This window comes from Chelonia mydas, chromosome 3, assembly GCF_015237465.2.
Source record: "Chelonia mydas isolate rCheMyd1 chromosome 3, rCheMyd1.pri.v2, whole genome shotgun sequence".
NCBI lineage: Eukaryota > Metazoa > Chordata > Testudines > Cheloniidae > Chelonia > Chelonia mydas.
The window spans coordinates 146,924,751-146,942,560 of NC_057851.1; the positions used below are offsets into that span (position 1 = coordinate 146,924,751).

Genomic DNA, 17,810 nt, shown 5'->3' on the forward strand with positions numbered 1-17,810 from the left:
TTTGTAACACTGAACAAAACGTTATGGTTCTTTCAGAAGTTTAAAACTGAACATTGACTTAATACAGCTTTGAAACTTTACTAGGCAGAAGAAAAATGCTGCTTTTAACCATCTTAATTTAAACGAAACAAGCACAGAAAGTTTCCTTACCCTGTCAAATCTTCTTTTCTAAGCTTTCCCTTTATTTTTTTAGTAGTTTATGTTTAACACAGCACTGTACTGTATTTGCTTTTTTTTTTTTTGTCTCTGCTGCTGCCTGACTGTTTACTTCTGGTTCCAAATGATGTATGTGGTTGATGGATCAGTTTGTAACTCTGGTGTTCATAACTCTGAGGTTCTACTGTACCACATACACACTGAACCCTTGAGAAGTGTCTTTTTGAAAGTTACATGCATATTAGCATCCTGGTGAAATCTGAAACGGTCTTTTGAAAAGTAGATACATGACATATACTTTGTCAAATAGGGTATCTGCTAAGTCTACCCTGGCTCCTTGGGCAGCACAGCAATTTTCAAGCCAATCTGACTATGCATATGGATTTTAGGGCACTTTGATTTGACCAGCTCTAAGCAGAAAGCTCTACTCAACCTTAAATATACACTGTTGTAGACTGCTCTACTGCTGTAACATACAAAACTAGCTGTGTGGACACCATGAATCCTACCTGATTAAAAAAGTAATCAAATTAGAAAATGGACAATGTTATATTTTACTACAACAGTTGTGTGAATGCTGCCAGGTCAGCAAATGAGTCACATGACTCTAGAAAACGTTTCTTTTAAAGGGCATGATAGGGAACAATCCATATCTGACAGAGAGAGAGACAGGGAGCTAACATCTCCAATGTCTGTGGGCCGGATTCCGCACTCTTGAAGTCTCACTGGTGAAACGAGTTATATTAGTGCAAAGCTGGTGTAAATGGGGTAGAGACTCAAGCCCTATGATTTATGCTAGGTCCAGAACTAAGACAAAAACAATCAATGTAAGCCATCCAGCTCTCAGTACAGGCATGCAAAAAATGGAAAAAGGAAAAATTCCTATGTAAGAGACTGTTGCAGATTTTAAAAAACAAACAACACGATGTAAATTAACCTATTGAAATGTGATAGATCCTTTGCTGTGCCTCCCATTGTGTTAGCTCTTAGCCATCACTTAGCATCTTCCCCCCCCAAGAGAAAAATAGATTGAACACACAAGAACTTGATTATTAACCTGATAAAGCAGCAAAACACAGTGATAAAATGCACCAAGGACTTCAGTTTTTCCATTTGCAGCATTGTAGTCATGTTGGTCCCAGGATATTAGAGAGAAAAGGTGAATGAGATAATATCTTTTACAGGACCAACTTCTGTTGATGAAAGAGACAAGCTTTCAAGCTATATAGAGCTCAACCCCGAAGAAGAGCTTGTCTATTTCACCAACAGAAGTTGATCCAATAAAACATATTACCTCATCCACCTTGTCTTCACTTTTTCTGTCTTTTATTCTGCAGCTAGCCTAGGAACAGAAAATTTTCCATTACTAAAAGGTCTTGGTCCAAGTTCATTGTTAATCCATTGATGTTGGTACAGTTACCTTGGTTTACACTAGTATAACGAAAAGAAAAATTTGCTCATTGTTGTTTCTACTGAGCCTATTTTTTTCCCCAAAAAACATTTTTGTTTGTAAAGACTGGATAATCATTTGTAATAAAAAGGAAGCAAAGGTGCTTCTCTTTATGATTAGATTGTAGCTCAACCCCGAAATGACATTCTAACTCAAATCTGAAACAAACACTAAAAATCTTAGGCTGGGATTGGATATTCAATTCAATGCACTATTAAGTTAATAAGGGCCCTCTGTTTAAAGTACAGCAGAGCAAGTAGGATACATTATTTAATTAATTTTGCTATTTTTTGCTGAATAATTTACCTGACAAATAATTTCTTCTAATTAAAAGAATGGATATAGCATGCACACTGTCCCCAACATGAGTCGCCATTTGTATAAATGTCAGAAAGAAGTTGTAAAAGTTTGTATTTTAAAATTACTTTACTGTAAGCTATAATCAACTAACAGACCACATTCTGCCTCAGTACAGGAAGGAACATTTCCTACTGAAATCTGGAGGACTTGCACTGGCCAAAGCAGGCCCAAATCTTCTAGACTTTCCATACGCTGCTCTTAAGACATTCCACACCAGGACAGATTTGCTGCTGCATTCAGCTTCCATTAGGAGCAGCAGAAAGGGGGAAAGGGCTGTCAGAAAGCCTGTTATGGTTCACTGATTCTGTAACCAGCCCCAGCTCTGGGTGCGGGCTAGGATAATGGACTCCATATGCCAGCTGGGGACTGATGGAGCACACTGCACCCAGACTTCTCCTATTTGCTCTGACATCCCCTCAAAACATGCCCCCTGCAACCATGCAAGGTAGGAAGCATGGAAGGAGACTATGTCTGCTGGGGAGATACCCGTACTGGGGGAATCCCCAGGCTTGGGGCTTGAGGTCAGTCTGCTTCCCTTTGCATCACCTGAGTGGCACAATGGGGTAGAGCAGAGCCAAGAATCTGGCCCACAATGTGTATGGTAATTAAAAGAAGCAAGAACAGATGTTGAAGTTCGCTCTTGGTTTGAGAAGGGTGGAGCAGTACTTTACACACTGACAGAGTCTATTTTCTTGTCTGTTTTCCCTATTTTCTTGTTCTGCTTACTATTAGTTTTCTAAATACAGCCATTTATCTGAGGATAGCAACATTATTTCATTATAATAGCCCCTCTGGTTGCTAAGAATTAAGATGCTAATTGAGTGTAACCTCACAATTCCAGCACTGTTCCCACATGTAATACTGCTTCTGAGCTACTTTGTAATGTCCTTTACATGGAATTCTAGGCATAAATTCCCACATAGTGAGATAAATATAACTAAAAAGCAAACAAACAACTCTCCCAAACCCAAAAGCGTTGGTTGATTAAAGACAACTCTGCACACTGGGACTTCCAGGCACCAGGCCATGTTGAATAAACTCCCAGGTGAGAAATTACATCTGGGACTATTTGCCTCCATAGCCTATTGGTCTCTTTTGTCTCTTTGCAAAAATTCAGGGCTTGTTTACATGACGAAGGCTATAGGGGCACAGCTATGGTGCAGTAGCTTTGCCGCTATAACCCCGTAACAGGAATGCAGACTTCAACAAAAGAAGGGTTTTTTCTGTAACTGTAGGAACTCCAACTCCCTAAGCAACTGTAGCTAGGTAGGAGAAAGCATTCTTCATGTTGACCTAGCTACCCTGGGTGTTAAATTGGGTATAGCTACATTGCTCAGGGATATGTACTTTTCACACCACATAGAGCTGTATCTATGTCAGCCCAAGTTCCTTTGCTTTTAATCCTATCATTTCAAATATCAAGATGTAACATTTTAGAGTTAGACTTCAAAACTGCAATCACAAGGGCATGGCACTTAGAATGTTATACAAAACAAATACACATTGAACTATATATTTTCCAACATTATGTTGAAACTACCAGGCCAAGGAAGTAATGAGAAAAAAATCTGAAGATTGTCTACCATTCTGAATGACTTCAACTCTAACTGACTACTGCTACTTTTGATGGACACATAAACATGTCTGGTTTATTACAAAATGACTTTGAAACTAGCCTAGGGATCAGAATCAGACTGGGACTTCCAGGCACCAGGCCATGTTCAATAAACTCCCAGGTGAGAAATTACATCTGGGACTATTTGCCTCCGTAGCCTATTGGTCTCTTTTGTTTTTCTCAGATAGTAGCAGATTTCTCAGGGATAATATGCTTGATTATGTTAGTCAAAAGTGATAGTCCAGAAGAGCAAACAGCACATTGCTTATCTCAGATTATGTATGGTAACATATGCTATCATTATCCCTTCTTCTGACACCAGTATTCTGTTCTGACACCAGTGTCACCCCTCTGCCAAGCAGTAGCAGACATCTGGGACCTTGCAGGTTAGCTTCCCCAGTGGAGGAGACATCAGTGATGCACAGTCTGGGTATACGCCAAGTGTAACTTGCTTTATTTATGCGTACACACCAGTCCTCAAACAAGGGCTGGTCAAACAGCATGCAGGCAATCTCTTCTTTCAAGAATCTCAGTTCTACACTAATGCCAGGCTCCCAGAGAGCCATTCCATATCAAAGATTGATTCTAGACGAAAGCAGACAGCAAACTCCCCTGATGCTCACAAAGCTCCTTCTCCAAGGACCACTGCCTCTACATAGAACACTGCAGAACAACTCCTAATAACAACATGGCATGTCTTCCTATGGCTGAAAATTTGCTTGCATGCTAGGGAAAAGACCACCGCCATGCGGGAAAACCTACCTTACCATTAGCAAGCACCAACTCTGCTGAATCTGGAGTATTAGAAAGTCTCTGGAAAATACTGATCTTACAACTCAGAAACTTCAGTCTTCCACCTTTACCACTGAACTCTCTGTCCTGTATCTTTCTTATCAATAAGTTCACTGACCCAATGGCCCCTCCTATATATAAATTAGAAATTAATAGTTTTAACCCCCAGTCCATAAAAGGGCAGTTTTTACCTTCTGGTGTTTTGACTCTGCCTGATTATGAAGGCCATTTATAGTAGTGCTGGAAGTTTGCTAACTGGAACCATGTTCAGATTGCCCTACTATATGGCATAATTTTGTAAGCAAGTTTATTACACTGTTCACTCCTGCCTTTGCTGCACAGTAAAACCATGGTGCTGTTATTATTTCTCTATATTACTAGAGCCCACCAGTCGGAATGAAAGCCTTACTGTGCTAGATGCTGTACAAACACAAAGGAAGAGACAACCATTTCCTTGAGGAGATTACCATCTAAATAGACAAGGCAGACAAAGTGTAGAAGAAAGGAAGGATTATTATTCTCATTTTATGGATGGAAACTGAGGCACAGAGAGATCAAGGGACTTGCCCAAAACCATGTATCAAGTCTGTGGCTGAGCTAGGAGTTGAACCTAGAGTCCCAGTCTAGAGTCCTAACCTTCCTCTCTTTCATTATGACTCTGGCTAACAGTATTAGTGCAAGAGTATATATGGCGTTAGAGCAGTGGTTCCCAAACTTGTTCCACCGCTTGTGCAGGGAAATCCCCTGGCGGGCCGGGCCAGTTTGTTTACCTGCTGTGACCACAGGTTTGGCTGATCGCAGCTCCCACTGGCCGCGGTTCACTGCTCTAGGCAAATGGGAGCTGCTGGAAGCGGCCCGGGCCGAGGAACGCACTGGCCGCCACTTCCAGCAGCCCCCATTGGCCTGGAGCAGTGAACCATGGCCAGTGGGAGCCGCGATCGGCCAAACCTGCGGACGCGGCAGGTAAACAAACCGGGTTGGCCCGGCAGGGGCTTTCCCTGCACAAGCGGCGGAACAAGCTTGGGAACCACTGCGTTAGATAAAGGGCCAAGAGAATCTGCTGTACATGTGATCAAAATACTAACATAGCTGTTTTATTCTAGAAATGCAAATTTAATCTCACACTAGAAAGCTGATCGAGGTGACCTTTTCTGATCAGTTTTAAAAGACCAAGGATGGAAATATTTCATATTAAATAAATGAAAGAAAAAAAGGAAGAGGGGATCTGGCCTTATTTATGATATTTATCATCAGAGTATCTAAGGTCCCAGTACAGTGGTTCTCAACCTGTGGCCTGCGGGCTGCTTGTGGCCCAATCAGTACAGAGCTGCAGCCCATGTGACATCCTCAGGACCATACAGGTAGTACTGGATACTACCCACATAATAGTAAATAGGTTGAGAACCACTGGTCCCAGTCAAATTTCCACTGAAATTAACTTCAGTGGGAATTGTCTGAGATCCTCAGTGTATTGGGTAGCTTGGGAGCCTTTGCCCTCCAGACCGTCAGTTTAAGTACAAGTCAGGATGACTGTAAGTGAAAGAGATTACTATCGGAAAGCTATCTGGTAGTCTATGTGAAATTAATTTGGTCGGTTGAGTCCAGTTGCTTGTGGACAGTAGACAGTAATAAAAATACTGTCACAATTGGCTCCAATTGCCACTCTTCTTAACAGTCTCAGCAGAAAGGCCAATAATTAAATGAGCATGGAGAATAAACTATCCTTAGTGACTGACTGCTGGGCCCCTTCAGAATAGTTTAACTTAACCATCATTTAAAATTGTACAGAATGACAGATGCACATGATCGGCACTATAAAGTCAATGAAATAAATAATGAACCCCCCACCTCAGAAGTAGTCCATTTTTCCCAGTGTTTATGGATTATTTTACCACCGTCCATAGCATAAGTATTTTATAGAGAAATGGAGGACTGTGGTCTCCATAAGGAACAAACATACGAACAAAAAGAATGAGGTCAGAGGAAAAGGAGAGAGGAAAATGAGAGTAGGGATGAGGAATTTACTGTACTCTCATGCAATTGTGCTAGCACCTCATTGACAAACAAAGACAGGGTTCTCCTGCTGCCTTAAGAAACATTAAGTGTGTTGCTTTGCTGACTGAATTTCCCCTTTGCTTGTTTTGGGATGGGAGAAGAGAGAGGGGAGAAATGCAGTAACACCACCAAAACTGTGATCAAATTATTTATCTGCATGGTGGCAAAAGGAAACAATGCTGTTGCACCCTATTGCCAGCAAAAAGGGGGCACAGTTCAACAAACAGAGACTGAAGGCCCCAACCCTGCAAACACTTACACATGTTTAACTTTATATATGTTAGTAGTCCCATTCAAATCAATGGGACTACTCATGTTTGTAAAATTAAGCATGTGTGTTAATGTATTTGAAGGATTGGGCCTTTGTTTACTTTTATGATTTCAAAGAGGTAAGATTCAAATTGAAGATCACAGAATCCCTGTGAAAAAAAACGAGGAGTACTTGCGGCACCTTAGAGACTAACAAATTTATTTGGGCATAAGCTTTCGTGGGCTAAAACCCTCTTCATCGGATGCATGCAGTGGAAAATACAGTAGGAAGATATATATACACAGAGAACATGAAAAAATGGGTGTTGCCATACCAACTGTAATGAGACCAATTAATTAAGGTGGGCTATTATCAGCAGGAGAAAAAAAACCTTTTGTAGTGATAATCAGGATGGCCCATTTCAAACAGTTGACAAGAAGGTGTGAGTAACAGTAAGGGGGAAAATTAGCACGGGGAAATAGTTTTTCTTTGTGTAATGACCCATCCATTCCCAGTCTTTATTGAAGCCTAATTTAATGGTGTCCAATTTGCAAATTAATTCCAATTCTGCAGTTTCTCATTGGAGTCTGTTTTTGAAGTTTTTTTCTTGGAGAATTACAACTTCTAGTTGAACTTTTAGTTTAGCTGAAATTGAGTGACCAGGGAGGTTGAAGTGTTCTCCAATTGGTTTTTGAATGTTATAATTCTTGATGTCTGATTTGTGTCCATTTATTCTTTTGCATACAGATTGTGGGAAGAGGGGCATTCAAGTCAGCGGCACTGCTATGGGTACCCGCATGGCCCCACAGTGTGCCAACATTTTTATGGCTGACTTAGAACAATGCTTCCTCAGCTCTCATCCCCTAACACCCCTACTCTACTTACGCTACATTGATGACATCTTCATCATCTGGACCCATGGAAAAGAAGCCCTTGAGGAATTCCACCAGGATTTCAACAATTTCCATCCCATCATCAACCTCAGCCTGGACCACTCCACACAAGAGACCCACTTCCTGGACACTACAGTGCTAATAAGTGATGGCCACATAAACACCACCCTATACTGGAAACCTATTGACCGCTATACTTATCTACATGCCTCCAGCTTTCATCCAGACCACATCACACGATCCATTGTCTACAGCCAAGCTCTAAGATACAATCACATTTGCTCCAATCCCTCAGACAGAGACAAACACCTACAAGATCTCTATCAAGCATTCTTAAAACTACAGTATCCACCTGCTGAAGTGAAGAAACAGATTGACAGAGGCAGGAGAATACCCAAAAGTACTCTCCAGCGCATCATCAAGGATCTACAACCTATCCTGAAGGACGATCCCTCACTCTCACAGATTTTGGGAGACAGGCCAGTCCTTGTTTACAGACAGCCCCCAACCTGAAGCAAATACTCACCAGCAACCACACACCACACAACAAAAACACTAACCCAGGAACCTATCCTTGCAACAAAGTCCGTTGCCAACTCTGTCCACATATCTATTCAAGGGACACCATCATAGGACCTAATCACATCAGCCAGACCATAAGAGGCTCGTTCACCTGCACATCCACCAATGTGATATATGCCATCATGTGCCAACAATGCCCCTCTGCCATATACATTGGCCAAACCGGACAATCTCTACGCAAAAGAATAAATGGACACAAATCAGATATCAAGAATTATAACATTCAAAAACCAGTCGGAGAACACTTCAGCCTCCCTGGTCACTCAATTTCAGATCTAAAAGTTGCAGTTCTCCAAGAAAAAAACTTCAAAGACAGACTCCAATGAGAAACTACAGAATTGGAATTAATTTGCAAACTGGACACCATTAAATAAGGCTTGAATAAAGACTGGGAGTGGATGGGTCATTACACAAAGTAAAAACTATTTCCCATGCTAATTCCCTCCCCCCACCCCACTGTTACTCACACTTACTTGTCAACTGTTTGAAATGGGCCATCCTGATTATCACTACAAAAGGTTTTTTTTCTCCTGCTGATAATAGCCCCCCACCTTAATTAATTGGTCTCGTTACAGTTGGTATGGCAACACCCATTTTTTCATGTTCTCTGTGTATATATATATATCTTCCTACTGTATTTTCCACTGCATGCATCTGATGAAGTGGGTTTTAGCCCACGAAAGCTTATGCCCAAATAAATTTGTTAGTCTCTAAGGTGCCAAAAGTATTCCTCGTTTTTGTTTTGCTGATACAGACTAACTCGGCTACCACTCTGAAACAAGTCAGAATCCCTGTGGCAACTCTTCAGGGTAAATCCTGATCAAAGCCTGAATATGGTTCAACAACCAGGCCCTGCTGGCAAATGGAATTTTGCAGGAAAGCAGCCATGAACAGAAACACACTTGTGACAAATTGTGCTTTAACTGAACTGAGATCAGGGGATTTGCATTGCCTCCTCCTAATCACGTGAAAGCTGTGAAGGTGTCTGAATGACCTACAGAGTCCCATCCAAGCTTTTACAGCCAGGAAAGACACGCAGATAGACTGCAGTTATCAGAATGCAAATTCAGTGCAATATGTATGTTTCACAAAATACGTTTTTAATTTTTTTTGTTGTATTAATAAACCTAATGTTTGCTGTTCATTATCAATTAAAATAGCAATCATGGAGCCAAATGCAGAAGTCTTTTCAGAGTTTTTATTCAATCCTTAATTAAGCAGAACTCCTGCCAATGTCAATAGGTGTTTTGCTTGAGTAAGAATTTCAGGATTTGTTCCATGGAATTTACAAGTCTCAGCTAGAGATAACAATTCATACTATGCTACCTGAAGGAGGAAATACTGTGTAGTGGTATTTTCAGTGGAGTTATCTGTTCATGAAATCTTCATACTGGATTCATTTACTTGTGAACTGCTTACTTCTCATTTGATCTAGGTTTTGCCTCTGGAATGTAACATTTTTTTTCTCTTTGAGTTTCCCAGTACCCTTTTAATCCTAATTTTACAATTTTTGTTATGCACTAGTCACTTCCAATAAAATTCATTGAATATATACATCAGATATAAGACTGGAAAAATACTTGAGACTTTCTGGAAGGAAACTAGAACAGTGAATTACAACTAATCAGCAGCTATGAAGTTTCAATGTTTATTTCATTAAAACAAAATGCATTTCAGAATCCTGTGCCAGAGACTGGATATGCATTCCAAAACTGGACAATTCTTTCCTGCTTGCATTCTCACTTCCTAAATGGCTGGAACAATTTATGTCCAGTGAGCTAGTGTTTTGACTAAGAACTTTTACATTACCAGGCAATCAATAAATAATAATACTAATAATGAGCTTCTAGAAAGCAGTAAGGTGCTTTGGGTGAAATTCATCCCCGTATAGAAAGCCAGCACAAGACTACACTCCATTTAAATCACACTTAATGTCAGGAGTTCAATGCTCCATAGGCATTGTATTGTCCCTCAACAGAGGGTGAATTTCACCCTTTGTGAATGTATATGCCCTTCCACTACAAAGTTAAAAATGCTTTTGGCTCACACATGATTTTCCGCAATTATTTAAATCCATATAATATTGACATAGCCATTCACACAACATTCCTACAATCTTTCTTCGGATTTTGTTGACTAAGTAATTAGTTCTCCTTTCTCAAAGTCTGTAATTTATGCTGGCAAGTGAGGTTAAAAAACCCTCAAAATTGATTTCTTCAACTGTAACTCCAGACATTGCCTCAGCGGTGTTTCGCAAAATTTCTGTCTTGAGAAATCTGATTGTTTTAATCTTAGTTAAGGCCTTATCTACACAGGAAAATTTTATCAGTTATACCAACAGTTATACCGGGATAATAACTATACCTATAGAGATATAGTTATATAAGTATAGCACCCTTCCCTTCTTCCCACCTCCAGTGGACAGTTATCCTGGTACCTGGGTAGGGTTTTTATTTTTTTTGACACATCCAGGGTGACATAGGGTGAATATATTCAGGAAAAACAACGAGGAGTCCTTGTGGCACCTTAGAGACTAACAAATTTATTCGGGCATAAGCTGTTGTGGGCTAGAACCCACTTCATCGGATGCATGGAGTGGAAAATACAGGACCAGGTATAAATACATGAAAAGATTGTAGTTGCCTTACCAAGTGTGAGGTATTTTCCACTGTATTTTCCACTCCATGCATCTGATGAAGTGGGTTCTAGCCCACGACAGCTTATGCCCAAATAAATTTGTTAGTCTCTAAGGTGCCACAAGGACTCCTCATTGTTTTTGCTGATACTGACTAACAGGGCTACCACTCTAAAACCTATATTCAGGAAATTATTCTTCTCTACCTTGATGCTCCCACAAGAAAGTTGCACGAATGCAGCAAGATAAGAATAGGACCTTTAGGCATTTTGGACTAGACTCGCATTAACTCTTACAGGACCAGGATTTGACTCTGATTCTCTCTTCATGAAGCACAGCATGCATCATAACACAGTTTTTCAGCCCCCCCGTCCCCCGTTGTGATAACTATGCCAGCCTCAAATGCATATTTGCCTGTTCTTCCACAAGTTTCCATGCTTTCTTCCACAACTTCCATGAGCAAAACTTTAAGACCACAATTCTATCACCCTTCAAAGACTTACTTCTCTTGTGACATCTACAAAAACTCAGCCATACAATAATGGCTAGGTGAATGTGGCAGTTAGGAATAGCTGATTTTATTAAGTTTTTTAAAAGGGGAGATGATTTGGTATCATCAAACACCATCGAGCTGTGCAATCATGCAGCTGTCTAAGCTTATTTTCATTATGCTCAACTTCTTTTTTGCTTTTCCTTTTTTTGTTTGTCACATTCACTTGCTGTGTCTTGATTAAGCTGCCCTTCAGAGACACTATTACTAACCAGAGATTTAAAGAAAATATGATTTTCTTCAGATGTTTCATGTGCCAGGTGGATGAAAAGAGACTGAAGTCTCAGCAATCCCCAAACAGGATATTAATAGCAGATGAGGACACCTGGGATTCATTCTTTAGGTGTCCTTGACTTATAAAGCACCATCTTCTCTTTGAGTGAGAGTATGTGTGTGCATATGCGTGTGTGTGCAGTGGCAGGGAGAAGGGAGAAAATGAATATGCTGATGGATCTCAGGCTAAGAAACAGCAGCTCCAAAAATAAAAATACAATATACTTAATATAGTGTTTGAAACCATTAAAACCAACAACATAAAATTTTAGAATTATGGTATTACTCCATCCCTAACTCAGACAGAGTACTGCATCTGCTAAGGGATGCAGGAGTTCTCCTGCCAGATGAGACTATGTATTGCAATACCCAGGAAAGAGGGTAATCTGACTGGAACAGTAGCCTTAACCTTCAATGTTGTTTCTTTGTGGGTCTAAATCTTACTATTAGTTGAATAAAGCTTTTTCTAAGCAATAGTTCTGATTTTCCATTGTCTTTCAACTTCTGTCATCATTTTCACAAGTGCAAAGTGGGTATAAAACCCTGCCACTGGTGTGAGTGGAGAGATCTGAGGCGATAGTGTTTTACACCCACTTTGTATTCACATAAAAGGCTGTGTAAAATGTAAGGCATGGACAATCTTGACCAATACTTTATTCTTTGCCTCCTCTTATTGTTAGCCCTTCACATTTCTTCTTGTGCTACTGCCCCCACACAACTCTCACTGCCTTACTCTATCATTGGTGGTATTACAATGTATTGTGAAAATGATATAAGTGTTATGTATAAAAATTAATTATACTGTAATTTCACTTTCTAATAGTAGCACTTTGGCCTCACTGAAGAGTATGATTGCCTTGGATATTATACAATATCATGTATTAATCAGCTTCACCATAACTTCAGAGAAGTTTCAGAGAAGGCAGACCAGTGAAACATCACAACATTCCTGAGGGTACGGTTGCACAGTCAACATCACATGCACATAATCCACCCACCTAGCCTTTTGCATTACTAGAGGGCCTGTTGTTTGCTTGCACAGCTATTACTCCCACATGAGTTTGCCTTTCCTCTCCCAGCTTCAATTATAGCGTTAGCTGATTTCTGGACAGACTAAAAGGAACAGCTGCCTCCCTTTGGGCTTTCAAATACCATTTGGTCTAAATTTTTCCTCAGGAAAAATTAGACCAAATAGTGGTATAAACATCCCAAGTAAAACAGACATTTATAGTGAAGCACTGGAAATCTTTACTAATCTTATATGCATCTACTGTACATGTGCCTATTGCATGCTTGCGTGTGAGCAGCTCTTTTAATCACTAAACTCAGCAAGAATAGACCGGCTTAATTTTCCTTGTACAGAGCATATTTTCTAAAGTCTCCTGAATGGGCCAAATTCTTCGCTGTTCTAATTCCACTGAAGTAGTGCTCCCAGCCTCTTTGCCACCACTTGACTGGGGATTCTGACCAGCAGTTTGTGCAGTTGCAGACCCTCTCACCCTGCCCCCGAAAATCTTTCACAGAAGAGTGGGAGAGAACTCTTGTGCAGCACTATTTTTCAGTGTGCTGGGAAAAGAGAATTCCTGCTGTGGGGATTCTCTGTGGATAGGATCCCCTGTGCAGTGGAATTGTGATAGTATCATGGTCTTTGAGGCTTTCTAGTAGGGCTTCCAGACTTGACCTGGAGGATACTCCTTCCCTCCCTCTCTAAACTGTACTATAGGTGTCCATCCTATGCCCTGAACACCTCACCCATAAGTTAAAAATCAGAATAAACAACGAACTGCACATAACTATATCCACCTCAGATCAGCCTCTCCTCGACAATCTTGGAGAGGAGAGAAAATCAATGGCCCTTGCAGCATGCCCAGAAGGTTAATAATGCTGGGCTCTGGCAGACCAAGTGGGGAGCAGGTTCCAAAGCCAAGGACCCCTCACAGACGGCACCCTGCCAGCAGCCCCTTCTCATTTATATTAAGGTAACTCCAGCTCAAATACCTCTCCTGATCTCATTTGTGGTAGCATACTACAGGCACAGAGGCAATCTCTCAAGTGACCAGATCCCAAACCATTTGGTGCTTTATGAGTTAAAAAACCCAACACGTTGAAGCCCACTTGGAAGCTTATAGGAAATCAGTGCAGATCACGGAGTAGTAAAAGAACAAAAGGTTAGAAGTTTATAGAGATTCTTGCACTCAGAGGTTTGGACTATATGACCATACCCTACAGTTTTATTAATTATTATTATTATTATTCATGATGGTCCAGATTCTGCCTCCTTTCCTCATGTTGAGTACCACCCTGCAATCAGTGGAACTACTCACAGAGTAAGATACTAGTCAACATAAATCAGGGTGGCAGGATTTGATTCTCTGTGGTGCAACTGCAGAGAGGAATTAAAATAGAGGAATGCTAACTGCAGTATCTTATTACTGATATTATAGCCATTCTGCAGTTAAACTCCCACTGACTCCTAGGATGTTTTTCCTTTATCTTTTTGTGAAATCAACAACAGCAACCACAAAAGCCTACCAGCAAAAGTCACATTGTGAATTTCTTTGCTCAGTTCCAAGTGCCTTATGTGTTTTTCAAAATGCTGATGTATTTGGGAAGTGGTTGCAGTATTTTGCATACCTTCTATTGCAAAATACTGCAATACTTCCAAAAGAAAGTCAGAATGAGAGGGTAGTTATGACACACAGGATACAAATTTAGGTTACAGCCAACTACTGTCAATATCACTGTATATAATCAGACCATGTGAAATGGGTTCTACATTGCACCAAGTGGCTTACCAGGAGGTTTCCCCAATGACCTCTGTGGTGCATAGTTTTATATTATTAAGTGTAACTTGGAAATAGAAGAAACTGATATTGATGGGATCTGTTCTTCATTTTGTACATCAGCTCAGCCAGGAATGTTTTAAGGAAACCAAAACAACAATAAAAGTGAATTAAAGACCTAGCTGCAGGCCCAGATGACTATTATTGCCCCTATCAGGTTTTTCAGTATAATTTTGGCAGGTTAGTAACCTTACGTGGCATCATTAACGTTGTTCTGTCTGAATATGCAAACTATGAATTAGCCAGGCTTAACTGGAAAATTGTTTCAGACTGCTTAACTATGTAAAGTGGCCTAATTGCTCTGATTTAGCTACAAAAACCAGACTGTAACTTTCTTGACCCTAGGGTTTTAATAATTGTCTGAGAGCTGCTAATAGGCAGGTTTATTAATAGAGGTGATCTGAAAAGGCCCTGATAGGCTGAAGGAATAGCTCAATATAACCTACATTATAATACCACAGTACTAGACTTCATATGCCCAGCATGTAGTTATTAAAAAAAAATCCTTCTGAGAAAGTGGTTTTGCACTATAATCTCTCTCTTAAGCCTCCGGCATTCTATTAATATTTTAAAACTATTAACAAAGTAGCCTAAGTTACAGCCTGTGATCCTGAGTTTATGAAGCGATCCATGAAGGTGGACGCTCCCATCAGCGTGGAGTTCAGCTGTGTACACTCACACAGATCCTTTTATAGGATTGGCTCCTAGGAGCCTAGGCAATACATGAAAAGCATTTATAACCACAAAATGAGAGTTTGTCTGCCTATCACTTGAAAAATACCAGATCAACTGAAACTAAAGTTAGTACAAATTGATACTATTAAAAAACCAAACCAACAAAAAACACACCTAAAGTGAGGACTTGATTTCCAAGTTTCAGCCCAGAGTGAGTTATTAGGAAAAGTTGGTTGTATCTTAGAGAAAACTGCATTTACAGTGAATTGGAAGCAGATTCTAGACTAATAATAATAATAAAAACAATAACAACAACAGTAACAATAATAATAATACTATCTTGGACTTTCATTCAAGGATCTCAAAACACTCTACAAAGATGGGTATTATTCCCATTTTACAGATGGGCAAATTGAGGTGAGAAGTTAGATGTCTTGACTAAAGTATCACAGTGAGACTGCAGTAGAATCAGGAAGAGAAACCTACAGCTCTTGCATCCCAGTCATCCACTCTAATCACTAGAACAGCAACATTTTCACAGTAATCAAACTTTAGGCAACTAAGTTTGTTTACAAGACTGTACTTTTTAGTAATGGCAGTGACCTTGCTTTAGAAAAAATTAAAGCTTTTAGAAAAGGGTTTTTTTTAATGAAAAAATCCACAATCTGTATGTTTAAATCATGCTATGTCACAGGAAATTTAAAACAAACAAACCAGTAAAGTCTTCTAAAGGGTGTCCTTGGAAACAGGTAGAGGGAAAAGGGATTTCTGTTCTGATTTTTGAAAGGAGCCTTTTGTCATCTTTATGGATGTTTATTATCAGAATTACCTGCGGATGGCAGGTATGTATCTTCAAGTTCAGCACAGCTCTACTGATCTGTGCATAGTGGCAGCCAGTGATCTAAGGGCTAGCTATTTTCTGCTACTGATCCATTCTCTTCTATGCTTTATACATGATAATGGACACCAAGTGATGGTGACATTCTTCAGTGTTAATATTGAAACAGTAAATAAAAGCAGTTTTGATTACCTCAGTACAGGGTTTGATAAAAATATGATCTAACCACAAATGTTTGTAAAAGCTGCAAAATCACACTTCTGTTCGTGTTTTTGTCAACAGTTTTGGGAAAAGGAAAAGCAAACAATACTGCAGTCAAAGCCAACACTTTCCTCTAGATTCTGCTGGGATCCACTAAAACAAATTAAACGTAGCCACTCAAAGAGTGCGGTTCTCATTTTGGGCCTGTAAAACAGCATTTTGCTGGTACATACTGCCTAGCAAGATACTCTATGGGCATGTGCTACATGGGAATACTCAGGAAATGTAAGCTGAATGAACTAAAGTTGTGAATTTAAAGCACCCAAACTCCAGTGTGGATGCTGTCATTCAGAAGTAAAGTGGTCTTAGTCTACAAGTGGGAGTTCTACCAAAGCTCTGAAGCTTAAAGCTATGGCAGCGCTCTGAGTGATTATATTGCCGGTCTGTGGAAAAGGATTCTTTCTCTCAGGACCAGTGAAGATTTCCCCAGAATATAGCTTGGCTGTTTGGGCTGAGAACTAGAGAAAGCATTTGGCCCCCAGGAATATTAAAATCCTACAGTGTTGTTTCTTCTGAAAAGAGCTAGACAAAAAGGTGTTTTCCTCCTGATGCAGAGGGATTTCTCTTGAAACCCTGAGATTGTCTAATTTTGTTCTTTTGTTTAAACACTCACCCTTCTCATATGAGTCTCACATTCCTACTTATTAATTGTACAAGGGTGGTGCACAAAGGCCCGATCAGTACTGGGGCCCCGTTGTGCTAGGTCAGAGGTGGGCAAACTACGGCCTGTGGGCCACATCTGGCCGGTGGGACTGTCCTGCCTGGCCCTTGAGCTCCCGGCTGGGGAGGCTAGCCCCTGGCCCCTCCCCTCCTGTTCCCCCTACCCTGCAGCCTCAGTTCGCCACACCGCCAGCGCTCTGGGCTGCGGGGCTGCGAGCTCCTGCCAGGCAGCACAGCTGCAAGAGCTGCAGGCCTGCCCTGGTGCTCTAGACTGCACGGCGGTGTGGCTGGCTCCGGACGGGAGGCGCAGCTGCCTGTCCTGGTGCTCTGAGCGGCATGGTAAGTGGGCGGGGAGCGGGGTGGGTTGGATAAGGAGCAGGTGGTCCCTGGAGGGGGCGGTCAGGGGACAAGAAGCGGGGTGGGGTGGGTGGATGGATTGGGGGTTCTGAGGGGGCAGTCAGGGGGTGGGAAGTAGGAGGAGGTGGATGGGGGCGGGGGCCAGGCTGTCTGGGGATGCACAGCCTTCCCTACCTAGGCCTCCATACAGTGTCTGAACCCCGATGTGGCCCTCAGGCCAAAAAGTTTGCCCACCTCTGTGCTATGTTCTTTACAAACACACAGGTAAGCACAATCCCTGACCCACACAGTTTACAATCTTTCTAAACCACACAGTATTTGGATATTTTCCCCATCAGATTCTGGATTGCAAATTCTAAACACCTTTCAACAGGGCTGTGTTCCACTTCAGATAAGTGACAGCGATTATCTAAACCCCCAAATGAAGAATATATTTGGCTTTCACATTATGAAATTTCTAATAATCAAAGTTTGTTCTTAAAATGACCAGATCTCCTGTCATCAGCTGGGAACTAGTCTTAAAGGGACTTTTATTAGTAATGGGTTAGCTAATTTTAATCAGAAA

At 40.9% G+C, this 17,810-nt stretch overlaps 1 protein-coding gene across 1 annotated transcript in view; it reads right to left on the reverse strand.

Annotated features, from left to right (window-relative positions):
• Positions 1–17,810, reverse strand: part of KIF6 (kinesin family member 6) — a 279,607-nt gene that overhangs the window by 58,707 nt on the left and 203,090 nt on the right. The gene's annotated exons all lie outside the window — the stretch shown is intronic.